The sequence below is a fragment of the Eleutherodactylus coqui genome, chromosome 2 (genome assembly GCF_035609145.1).
Source record: "Eleutherodactylus coqui strain aEleCoq1 chromosome 2, aEleCoq1.hap1, whole genome shotgun sequence".
NCBI classification, from domain to species: Eukaryota; Metazoa; Chordata; class Amphibia; order Anura; family Eleutherodactylidae; genus Eleutherodactylus; species Eleutherodactylus coqui.
In genome coordinates, this window is record NC_089838.1 from 176,805,259 (window position 1) to 176,817,377 (window position 12,119).

A 12,119-nucleotide genomic window follows, 5' to 3' on the forward strand; every position below is an offset into this window, starting at 1 on the left:
AACTGGCTGCCTGTAGTCCAGGCCTTTCACTACTTGAAAACATTTGGCGCATTATAAAACAAAAAACCCGGCCAAGAAAACCCAGAACTGTTGAGCAGCTAGAATCCCACATCAGACAAGAATGGGACAACATTTCTCTCCCCAAACTCCAGCAAGCGGTCTCCACACTTGCCAGACATTTATAGACTATTGTAAAAAGAACAGAGGATGCTACGCAATGATAAACACGGCCCTGTCCCAACATTTTTGAGACATTTTGCTGCCATCAATTTATAAAGGAGTACATTTTTTAACTGAAATAACAAAATGTCTTACTTTCACCTTCTAATAATTGTTCGATGTTTTATCTTAGTTCTATGCTAATTGTTCTATGGTTAAGATGAGATTTCCAAATCATTGCACTCTAATTTTCTTTTCATTTATTTATTTTTTTTTATACAGCGTCCCAACTTTTTTGTATTTGGGGTTCTACATAGCAATTCCTTTTATGTTTGGAAGTGAACATATAGTTAAAGAGTAAAGACAAACCGCAAAAAAATACAAGTATAGTAAACTTAAAGATAAAAGAAAAACTAATTGTAGCTACTATATAATTCTTGGCAGTCCACTTTTCAGATTTCATCTCCTAGTGGTAAGCTTTAAAACTATTAGACAAAGCTATTATGTGTAGAAATATTTAATTAGATTTGGGACCCCAAATCCATTGTGACTAAAAATATGGAACATGAATTCTATTTAATTGTACAGACTAACGATTTCTTTTAATTCTGTTGTTACATATACCATAGATATTTAAATTAGTCATTTAATACTTTGGCAAAGGTACAGGTTTGGGAATTTTTTGCTTTGCAATTTGATGCAAAGATAGATCTTTTGATATACTTTGTGTTTCAACTACTCAATAGTTGCAAGATCTCTGCAAACCCCAAAAAGTGTGCAAAAATGTATGACTCTTACCTTTTCTAGAAACTTTGATAAAAATTGTTGGAAAAGGAGCCGAGGCTCAGCATAGGTGGTATAATCTCCCATTATCCATCAGATGTACCAGAATTTATGCCAGATATTGGCAAAAATTATAGTGGAATCGTATACCAGCTCACAGCTGGCATGATGTTTTATTTTTTTAGGTGTGGACAGCCAAAGATACACTTAATCAGAGGTGTAACTTGAAGCTCCTGGGCCCCAATGCAAAATCTGTAACAAGGCCCCCAACCGTAATGCTTTATTCATAGTACTGGGCTCCCTGTATGGAGAGGAGAGGCCTTATGGGCCCCCTAAGCTCCTGGGCCCGGGTGCAACCTCATCCCCTGCATCCCCTATAGCTACGCCAGTGCACTTAATGTGTTTAGAAGTATGTGTCTCTTCATACATTAGGCACATGTTAATTTAGCAGGGATCATATAAAGAGTGGCATACAGATGGAGAAACCATTAACAAGACTGGAACATTAGGATAACTACAATGCATTACACTGCTGTAAATGGAGTTATGCCATCATAAGGAGTTAAATGTTGAGTTAGCTTGTGATACATCTGTATGAAACACCACACCTTCTCCTCACAGAGTTTAAACACAATTATCCAGGGCAATTCTCTCATTAGGAAATCCAAGCATTCTTCAGTAACTTTTTAATTTTTGTATGGTTCCTTATGACAATTGGTGTGGACAAAGATTATGAAGCAGATTTCTGAAAACAGTCTAAAAGAAAAAAAAAGGTTTTTGTCGCCTAAAGCAACTAATAGCACCTTTCAGTTTTTAAGAGTACTATACGGAATAAAATCTGAGCGGTGACAATTTTTATTTTACACAGATTCATAAGTTTCCCTCAATGTCTATCAAACCACTTAAATGCATTTATTTTGGGCTGACAATCATTTTTGTAATAGAGTTTAGTTAAAAACTGCAGTTTGTCTTCTGTAGCTTCTGCATATTGTTGTAAATAAATACTGCAGACTAAGACCCCATTTACACTTAAAGATAATCGCCCAAAATTCACTCAAATGATAGTTTGAGTGACAGTTTTGAGCGATCATCTTTGCATACTTTATAGTAGCTAATTAACTACTATAGAGCTATGCAGCCAGAGCGGGAAACAGCCACGGCCACTAACATAACAATAAAACTGCTTTGCATGAGCAAACAGCTGTAGTGTTCTCTGCGCTTACAGCCTGTGCCCTGCTGTGAATTCACAGCAGGACACAGGCACAGAGAATCTTATCAGTGCAGCTGGCTGATACCAGCCTGCTCCCCTGATAATAGCTGACCGCTCAATTCTAGAAAGCTAGAATTCAGCAATGGATTCGTGCACGAAAACTGCACAATGTCCCTGCATTTAGACAGAACAAGAATCAATCAAAAGATTGTGTCTAAATCAGCTTTAAGGCTTGGTTTTTACAGGATGGAAATCTTGTGGAATGTCCGCAGCGGTACAGCATGGAAATTCCACAAGATTTCCACAGCACAAAGGCTGCTTCAAAACATGTGCCATTTGGCATGGGTTTGAAGCGGCTTGTCCATCTGTATTCCTCTGCGGGAATTTCTCTTCATAGAGAGAAGAGAGTCTGCAGTGGAACGGCAATTGACATGTCGCAGATTTGAACTCCACACCACATGTCAGTTTCTGCAGGGCTTGTATGCAGCAGACAGTCCGCAGCATGTGGATGAGATTTTTGCAAATCTTGTCCACTTTGCTGCTTAGTTTCAGGCTTAAGAATTCATGCAGAATTTCCAAGCAGGAATTCTGCCCCAAGTGACCCCATCCTAAGTCTCAATAACATGCCATACATTCACATGAATGCTGCAGCCAATCAGTAGCTGGGCCGTACATACCAGCTCTGCTTTAGGCAGTACTATATATGCCCATTGGATTGATTAGGACCACTGGTACAACTATAGGGGATGCAGTTGCACCCAGGCCCAGAAGGCTTAGGGGACCCAAAAGGCCTCTTTTCTCCATATAGGGAGCCCAGTACTATGAACAAAGCATTATAGTTGGGGGTCCTGTTACAGGTTTTGTATTGGGGCCCAGGAGCTTCAAGTTATGCCTCTGCATTAAGGAGTTAATTTCACCCAGGCCCATGAGCCTTTAGATACGCCCCCTGCTTAGGACTTATTCAAACCTGCATTTTGGGTTCTATATTTTAGCTTCATTATAGCAGACACTGGCCAGAAAGATCAATCCAGCTAATATAACTCCAGGGTTGGTCTATTGAGGTTGTTTGCAATGGCTGCTGAATTGGGACTTTAATAGAGATGCCAGCTTACGGCACGGCAGTCAGACGCTGTAGACTTACAGTACAAATACAAAATAAAAGTGCCAACATGCAATTGGCTAGAGGTCTGTTCACATGGCAGAATTTTGGATCGGATTTGTGCCAACATGTGCACCATTTTAGGATCTACTGAATGCTATGAGAATCTGTGCTGTAGTTCATACATCGTGGACTTTTTTCACATGCAAATTTCGAAACTTGGAAAAAAAAATTATTGACATGTCGACTTTTGGCTGTGAAACCGCTTCTAGCTGGCTGCATACAGATTATCCCCATTGATTTGGATTAAATCGGTGTACGGATTTGCACGAAAATCCATGGCAGAACTTCTAGGCTCGGCCAATGTGGATCTGGCAGTTATAAGCCCATGTGGATGAGGTCTAACTCAGTTAACCTCCATTTTTCTGTATTTTTCACTTTGGACTACAAGTATGTACTCCAATTACAGGACCTACACTGCGCTGTTTTTAGTGTCATACGATGTGTTCAATATCAACATAATGTCTATATAGAACATCTCTTACAACACAGTGTATCTATGTTAGGCCGAATGTACACAGCCGGGTCGGATCTCAGCATGTGGAATCCCACAGCAGAATCCGAGCCGATGCCCGGCCGGTGACCGCTGCATACCTGACCGGATTTATTCTAGTCTGTGCTGCAGATGTGCAGTCACTAGAGATGAGCGAGCACCAAAATGCTCGGGTGCTCGTTACTCGGGACGAACTTTTTGCGATGCTCAAGGGTTCGTTTCGAGTAACGAACCCCATTGAAGTCAATGGGCGACCCGAGCATTTTTGTATATCGCCGATGCTCGCTAAGGTTTTTGTTTGTGAAAATCGGGGCAATTCAAGAAAGTGATGGGAACGACACAGCAACGGATAGGGCAGGCGAGGGGCTACATGTTGGGTTGCATCTCAAGTTCCCAGGTCCCACTATTAAGCCACAATAGCGGCAAGAGTGGGCCCCCCCCCCCCCGCACTGTCAGCATAAAGATCGTTCTCCTCTACCACAGCTGTAACAGCTGTGGCAGAGAAGAACGATGTTAGCCCATTGAATTCAATGGAGCCAGCAATACAGCAGGTTCCACTGAAAGCAATGGGCTGCCGGCGATCGCAGGATGAATTGTCGGGAAGGGCTTAAATATATAAACCCTTCCCTGCAATTCATCCAGAAATGTGTTACAATAAAAATATATACCGGCGTATAAGGCGACGGGGCGTATAAGACGACCCCCCAACTGTCACGTTATACGCCGGTAATACAGCGGAGCAAAGAATAAAAATCATTACTCACTTCACCGGGCGTTCTGCGGTGCTCCTGCAGGCTGTCGCTCCCTCCTGGTCCCAGGCAGAGCATTGCTTTCTGGATGAGTGGTTGAAATCCCCGCCTCCAGAAACACACGTGCCTTCAGCCAATCACAGCCATTCAATGACATCATTGTCATTGGCTGTGATTGGCTGAAGGCACGTGTGTTTCTGGAGGCAGGGATTTAAAGCCCTTCGTAGAGAAAGCAATGCTCTGCCGGGGACCAGGAGGGAGCGACAGCCTGCAGGAGCACCGCAGAACGCCTGGTGAAGTGAGTAATGATTTTTATTCTTTGCTCCGCTGTATTACCGGCGTATAAGGTGACAGTTGGGGGGTCATCTTATACGCCCCGTTGCCTTATACGCCGGTATATATTTTTATTGTAACACATTTCTGGATGAATTGCAGGGAAGGGCTTCTATATTTAAGCCCTTCCCGACAATTCATCCAGCGATCGCCGGCAGCCCATTGCTTTCAGTGGAACCTGCTGTATTGCCGGCTCCATTGAATTCAATGGGCAAACATCGTTCTTCTCTGCCACAGCTGTAACAGCTGTGGCAGAGAAGAATGATTTGTCTTCTATATGTTCTCCATGGGGTCGGCGCTGCTGCCGCCGGCCCCATTGAGCGCATATAGAGAAGAGAACAGAAATCGCAGATCGCACATAGGTGCGATCTGCGATTTCTATGGCCTAAGAAGGACCGTTGGGGTTCTTGAAACCTAAAATCACTCCTAACGCTCTCCCTATAGCAGCTCCGGCATCAACAACACTTTCCCTGAACTATGTCAGAATGCATCTGTGGCGAGCCGTGGGAGGGGCAGATTTTAATACTTGGGTGACACCTAATCTCGCCAGCCACTCACTGCAGGGGGGTGGTATAGGGCTTGAACGTCGCAGGGGGACGTTTTGGGACCTGTTACAGGTTTTGTATTAGGGCCCAGGAGCCTCAAGTTATGCCTCTGCATTAAGGAGTTAAGAGAAGTTGGGGGGGGGGGGGTCCCAAGATAACAATTTCACCCAGGCCCATGAGCCTTTAGATACGCCCCCTGCTTAGGACTTTTTCAAACCTGCATTTTGGGTTCTATATTTTAGCTCCATTATAGCAGCCACTGGCCAGACAGATCAATCTTATGACGGAACCGGAAGGCTCTGAACGAACTCCATTGACTATAAGGTTCTGGTTATGTCAAAGCAGGCATTTTATGGGATGAAATAGTGCTACATGCAGCACTATTTGGTCCTGCATTTTAATATATATCAGTGATGGCGGCTCTGAATGGGATCTCCAATGCTGATGTGTACAGGTTCTTATTATATATATGGGAGAAGCAGAATGACAAAAAATACACAGAAGCAGATTCCCCAGGAGCTTCCTTGAATTTCCAGATATGACATAATTATGATGCACCAGGTATTCATGGTGAGTGGCCAGTGCTAAAGCATATGTGTACACTGCAATCTCTATGCTACGATTAAAGGGTTTGTCATACTTCTAGCAGTTGTGCTGCAGAAAGTTAGTACTGCAAGCAGAGCCCCATTCACTTCAATAAGACTCACTCACCTGGGTCTCTGCGCAATGTACGAAGCTGTCAACTTTCTGCAGCAAAACAGCTAGACGTGGGACAACCCTCTAAGGACATACTGCCCACTGACAGAGGGGAGAACCACCATCCACTCAAACATGTCAATGGGTGATATCTAAGGTTTCTATACATTCATGTGCAGCTGATTCATCACATTAATTTCTATTACATACACATGAACGGGGTTGTTTTTTTTTTGTAGCATGCACATGGATTTTTGTAAATGCCATTAGGATGAATGGAACAATTGCAGAAATTTTTCCAACAAATATGCAATGTTTGTAAATAATATAATTTGTTGCTTAGAGACCTACAATTTGAAAAAGGGACACTTTTTCACGTGCTGAAAATTGATACGAAAAATGCAATCTGCGTCACACAAAGTAATCAAGATAATATCCACACGGACACCAAATTAATTCAGAAGGATACAAAACACCTGTAAGCACCGTAACAAAGACTGAACTACACATAATATTCTACAGAATTATAATTTAGGTTACACGTTATAATGCTTTTTAGATCATACCCATTTCATTTGCAATGCAAATTCATGCATTAAAAAGCCCACCTGCCTATAGAGCAGCGCTCGGGGTCCATTGGAGGACATGTGTGATAGACTTCACACTAATGCTTTTTAGCAGCAGACATTAGATGCCAACTGTGAGGTTTTCCTAAGTGTAGTTTAGCTTATTAACAGAAACAAAATATAATACATTGTACAGAGAGCAAAATCAATGTTGTTTTCTCCTTAGAAATGAGCTTGGCAGTGCAGCGCTGCCGCAGTTTCTAACACCTCATCTGAGAGTATATGATTGATGTCTCACTTAGAAAGATTCTGGCAGTAGTGCATTCACCTAAACTAATGCCAGCGACCGCAGTACTTAATGACATGCCAGCACGCTTTCATTCAATAATGATTAATAGGCCTGAACTTCAAATGTTACAAAAAACACTGATTATAAAATAAAAGTAATCAGATACATGCGGAATAAGTAGATGGATTTCATTGCAACTGACTATACAAGGTAGGCTCTTGTAACACAGCCAGGGTTAGCTTAGTTCTTCCAGAGCGAAGCTCACTGTTCAGTCTTGTATTGACAGCAAACTGTATGATAGGTTACACAGTCTATGCTGGAGGAAAAAGGCAAATACCAAGTGGGGGCATTTGGACACAGGTTTAGCGGAACTAATTAAGAAATAGAAAGGAGCAGAAAAAAATCCAGCTAATATAACTCCAGGGTTGGTCTATTGAGGTTGTTTGCAATGGCTGCTGAATTGTGACTTTAATAGAGATGCCAGCTTATGGCACGGCAGTCAGACGCTGTAGACTTACAGTACAAATACAACACATGCAATTGGCTAGAGGTCTGTTCACATGGCAGAATTTTGGTTCAGATTTGCGCCAACATGTGCCCCATTTTAGCATCTACTGAATGCTATGAGAATCTGTGCTGTAGTTCATACATCGTGGACTTTTTTCACATGCATATTGTGGAAAGAAAACCATTGACATATCAACTCTTGGCTGTGAAACCGCTTCTAGCTGGCTGCATACAGATTATCCCCATTGATTGGGATTAAATCGGTGTACGGATTTGCACGAAAATCCATGGCAGAACTTTTAGGCTCGGCCAATGTGGATCTGACAGTTATAAGCCCATGTGGATGAGGTCTAACTCGGTTAACCTCCATTTTTGTGTATTTTTCACTTTGGACCACAAGTATGTACTCCAATTCCAGGACCTATACTGCGCTGTTTTTAGTGTTATACGATGTGTTCAATATCAACATAATGTCTATATATAACGTCTCTTACAATACAGTTCATCTATGTTAGGCCGAATGCACACAGCCAGGTCGGATCTCAGCATGCGGGATCCCACAGCAGAATCCGTCCCGATGCCCGGCCGGTGACCGTGTGTGCCTGGCGGGATTTATTCTAGTCTGCGCTGCGGGGCAGTGGGGCACACATATAACATTGTATAAATTTTATTACTTTTTTTTGAGGGGGGGGGGGGGGGGATGGAAAAAAACCCTCAAAAATTCCTCCATTGTTTCGGGTTATGTTCACCATTCGGTAAAAATAACATGATGATTTTCTTTATTTGGATCAGCACATTACTGTGATACGAAGTTTATGTAGATTTCTTTATTTTCTACTACTTTTGCACAATAAGCACTCATTTTTAAAGAAAAACTATTGAATCTGCATTGCTGCATTCTAACATTGATAGCATTGTTATATGTGGAGAAAGAGCTCTGTGAGGACTTGTTTTTTGCGGGGAGAGTTATTTTTTTCTTGCTATCATTTTGAGGTACTGGTGACTTTTGGATTGCTTTTTATTGTATTATTTGGGATGCTAACAAAAGAAAAATAGCACTTCTCCTTTTAGTTTTTTAAATTAGTTTTATGGCGTTCACCATGTGCAATAAATAACAAAATATTTTCATTGTCTGGGTCGTTAAGAATTTGGTAATACCCATAATGTGATGCTTTTCTAGCATTTTCCTTTCTTTATCCATCGAGAAAGGGTTTTCGTGGGGGTGGGGGGATCCATATTTTTTTAAAACTGAATTAAAAAAAAAAAAAATCTTAAATCAAGCTTTACTGAACTTTTTTTATGCTATTTTTTATTCCCTCAAGTAGATTTGAAGTTGCCATAGTTTGATCGCTAGAACAGTGAGTATGCTGCATTATTTATGTAGTGCATTCTACTAAGCCCATGGCAGCAGCCTACTAGACTCTGTTGAAAGCAGGGCCTAATACGCAGAGTTACATGGCCAACATGGAGGCCTTTGTCAGGCTTCCAGCTTCCATGTGAACCTATTGTTACCTTGCAGTCGCACTGAGGGGTGCAGATGGGTGGCAGAAGGAACCCCCTCTTCCTGTCATGTGCTTAAATGCTGTAGTGAGCTATTGACTGTGGCATGTAAGGAATTAAACTGCCAGGATCTGAGGTTTCTCCACATATGGCAGTTAGGCTGCATTCCCACGAATGTATATTGGCTCGGTTTTCACGCCGAGCCGATATACGTCATCCTCATCTGCAGGGGGGGGGGGGAGGATGGAAGAGCCGGGAGCAGGAACTGAGCTCCTGCCCCCTCTCTGCCTCCTCTCCGCCCCTCTGCACTATTTGCAATAGGGAGAGGCGGGGGCTAATTTTCACCACTTAGCCCCGCCCCTGTCCCACCTCCTTTCATTGCAAATAGTGCAGAGGGGCGGAGAGGAGGCAGAGAGGAGGCAGGAGCTCAGTTCCTGCTCCTGGCTCTTCCATCCCCCCCCCTGCAGATCAGGATGACGTATATCGGCTCGCCCTGAAAACTGAGCCGATATATGTTCGTGTGAATGCAGCCCACGAGCAGGAGCCTGGCTGTCAGTAGTCAGTAGCTCGTTTGCTCTCGAGCAGTCTGTTTAGACAGGATCATTCAGGCTGTATAAGCAAATGTGAAAGACTGAACAATTGCTGTTTAAACCAAACGACAAGCAAACGAGCCAACAATGGTTTTATACCTGCATGAAACGGATGAGCGAAAAGCAAACTATTCTAGTTTGTTCTTCAGTCATTGGCTCTCGTTTATACCGAACGATTATTGTTCACTTTCGCCTGTTTGAACAATTTTTTCAGCGATGATTGCTCCATCTAAAAGCACCTGTTGGGGGTCGCCCTGCATTCCCTGTATCATGTGGCCTTACTTGCACTTTCCTTTAGCACTGTTGGATTTAATCCTCCCCAGTGCCCCTATCCCAGCTGCAAAATAATGAGCTGTCACGCTCGCTCCTATTCAACTGGGCCAGAGATGCTCCACCTTACCACAACTTTGGTGTTCATTGGTGTCTAGCTCTCTATCCTGTGTTTGATTCTCGTGCACCGACCCTTGGATTTGTTATTTGGACTTGCCTGAACTCTGCCTGCCCTGGCTCTTAGACTTGTGACCCGGATCTCGTTTAAACGCCGCCAGCTCTGCCATCGATCTGTATCCTACTTGTGCGCTTCAGCCTATCTTGTGGTGCATTGCACCAGTGTCGCGGACACCCGTGGGTCAGCTGCAAACTACAGCGGGACTACCACAGGAGGTAGTGGCCTAGTTGGCTCCATGCAGCAGATGCCAGATCCCTGTACAGGATGAATACCAGGAAGCCACCAGGATAATGCCCTCAGGTTTAGCCAAAACCAGTTAGTTGGCACAGTGGGTCTACACCCGCTGGTCGTAACAGCACCCTTAGACTTTGTAATGATTTGTTACTTTTCTACAGCAATCAGGTGTAATGTAGGGCATTGTCCACTGTTATTAGACTATTACACCCTTCTTTGTTCTACATTTTGCAATACAAACTCCTGTAAATGAGCTACTTGCTTAATAATCTAATAAAATGCGATCAAAAAGTCATATGTATTCAAAAATGGTACGAACGGAAACTACAGGTCATATGGCATAAAATGAGCCCTCTCACAACTATTTCAACAGAAAAATAAAAAAGTTCTTGTGCACAGAAGATGGAGACAAAAAATAATTTAAAAAAATTAAATATCTTAAAAAAATAAATAAATAAAAAGGATTACAGAAAAAAAAAACCCCAAAAAACTTTACAAGTTTGGTATCGTAGTATTCGTACAGACCCATAGAATAAAGTTATCATGTCATTTTTGTTGCAATTTGTGCATCGTAGAAACAAGACGCACCGAAAGATGGTGGAATGTTGTTTTTTTCCCCATTTCTCTCCACTTGGAATTTTTAAAAAGTTTTTCAGTTCATTATGTGGTACATTAAATAGCACCATTGAAAAATACAACTCGTCCCGCAAAAAACAGGCCCTCATACAGCTAAGTCGATGGATAAATAAAAGAGCTATGATTTTTTTTTTAATCGGGGGGGGGGGGGGTGTGAACAAAAATGGAAAAAAGCAAAAAAGCTTGGTCATTTAGGGCTTATTCAGATGGGCGTATATTGGTCTGGTTTTCACGCCCAGCAGATATACGCTGCCTTTCTCTGCAAAGGGAGGAGGCGGGACGGGAGCTGGTGCACTGAGCTCCCGCCGCCTCTCGCCCCTCGACACTGTTTGCAATAGGAGGGGCGGGACGAGGCAGAACTTAGCTCCGCGGCTCCTATTGCAAACTGTGATGAGGGGCAGAGAGGGGGCGGGAGCCCAGTGCACTAGCTCCCACTCGTCCTGCCTCCTCCCTTTGCAGAGAGGGGCAGCGTACATCGGCAGGGCATGAAAACCCGCCTGATATACGCCCGTCTGAATAATCCCTAATACTGTATATGAAACCACCCTAAACTGAGCTAGTTGAGTTCATAAGGCCACACAATGGTCTCTAAAGTAAACCACATATGTTTTAAACATATAAAAACACAGTTAAGCATTATATAGAAATATAATCCTCAACTCTTGACATTTTATTTACTTTAGCTCGGACATGAAAATATAAACCTATTTTACAAAATGTGTTCTTGCACATTATTTTTCATTGCACAAGCCTTTTTGAATGGTATCTACACCTGATGGGACAAACCTTTTAAGAGGTAATCACAATCTATCAGGGTACATGGATATCATAGAGGTAGGATCTCATTCCAATGGACTACGGTTACCCATGTATTCAGCCATTGACACTGCAGGAGAAATGATCAGCTGATGGCAACTTCCCCTGCAACATTAACGGATCGAAGCAGTAGCTCAGAAGAATAGCTCCTTTAAAGTTACTAATTTTTTAAATACTTTTTAAAATCAGTTTTTCCAGTAAACTGATAATGTCAGCAATTAAAATATAAACATTAAAAGGAATGGTCAATGTCTTTCTCAAATTTCACCAGTCCATCTTGGGTCAGAGATCTGAAACTCTCGGCAAACCTCTGGGAGAAGTTGCCACTGGCCATAGATTTCTACATTCTACATCAGACATTGCAGGGGGAATTACAGTAGTATTGCCAACCAAAGAATGGCAGCAA

The 12,119-nt window shown here is 42.6% G+C and overlaps 1 protein-coding gene across 5 annotated transcripts in view; it reads right to left on the bottom strand.

Annotated features, from left to right (window-relative positions):
- Nucleotides 1-12,119, bottom strand: part of MAGI2 (membrane associated guanylate kinase, WW and PDZ domain containing 2) — a 955,112-nt gene that overhangs the window by 109,730 nt on the left and 833,263 nt on the right. The window lies entirely within an intron of this gene.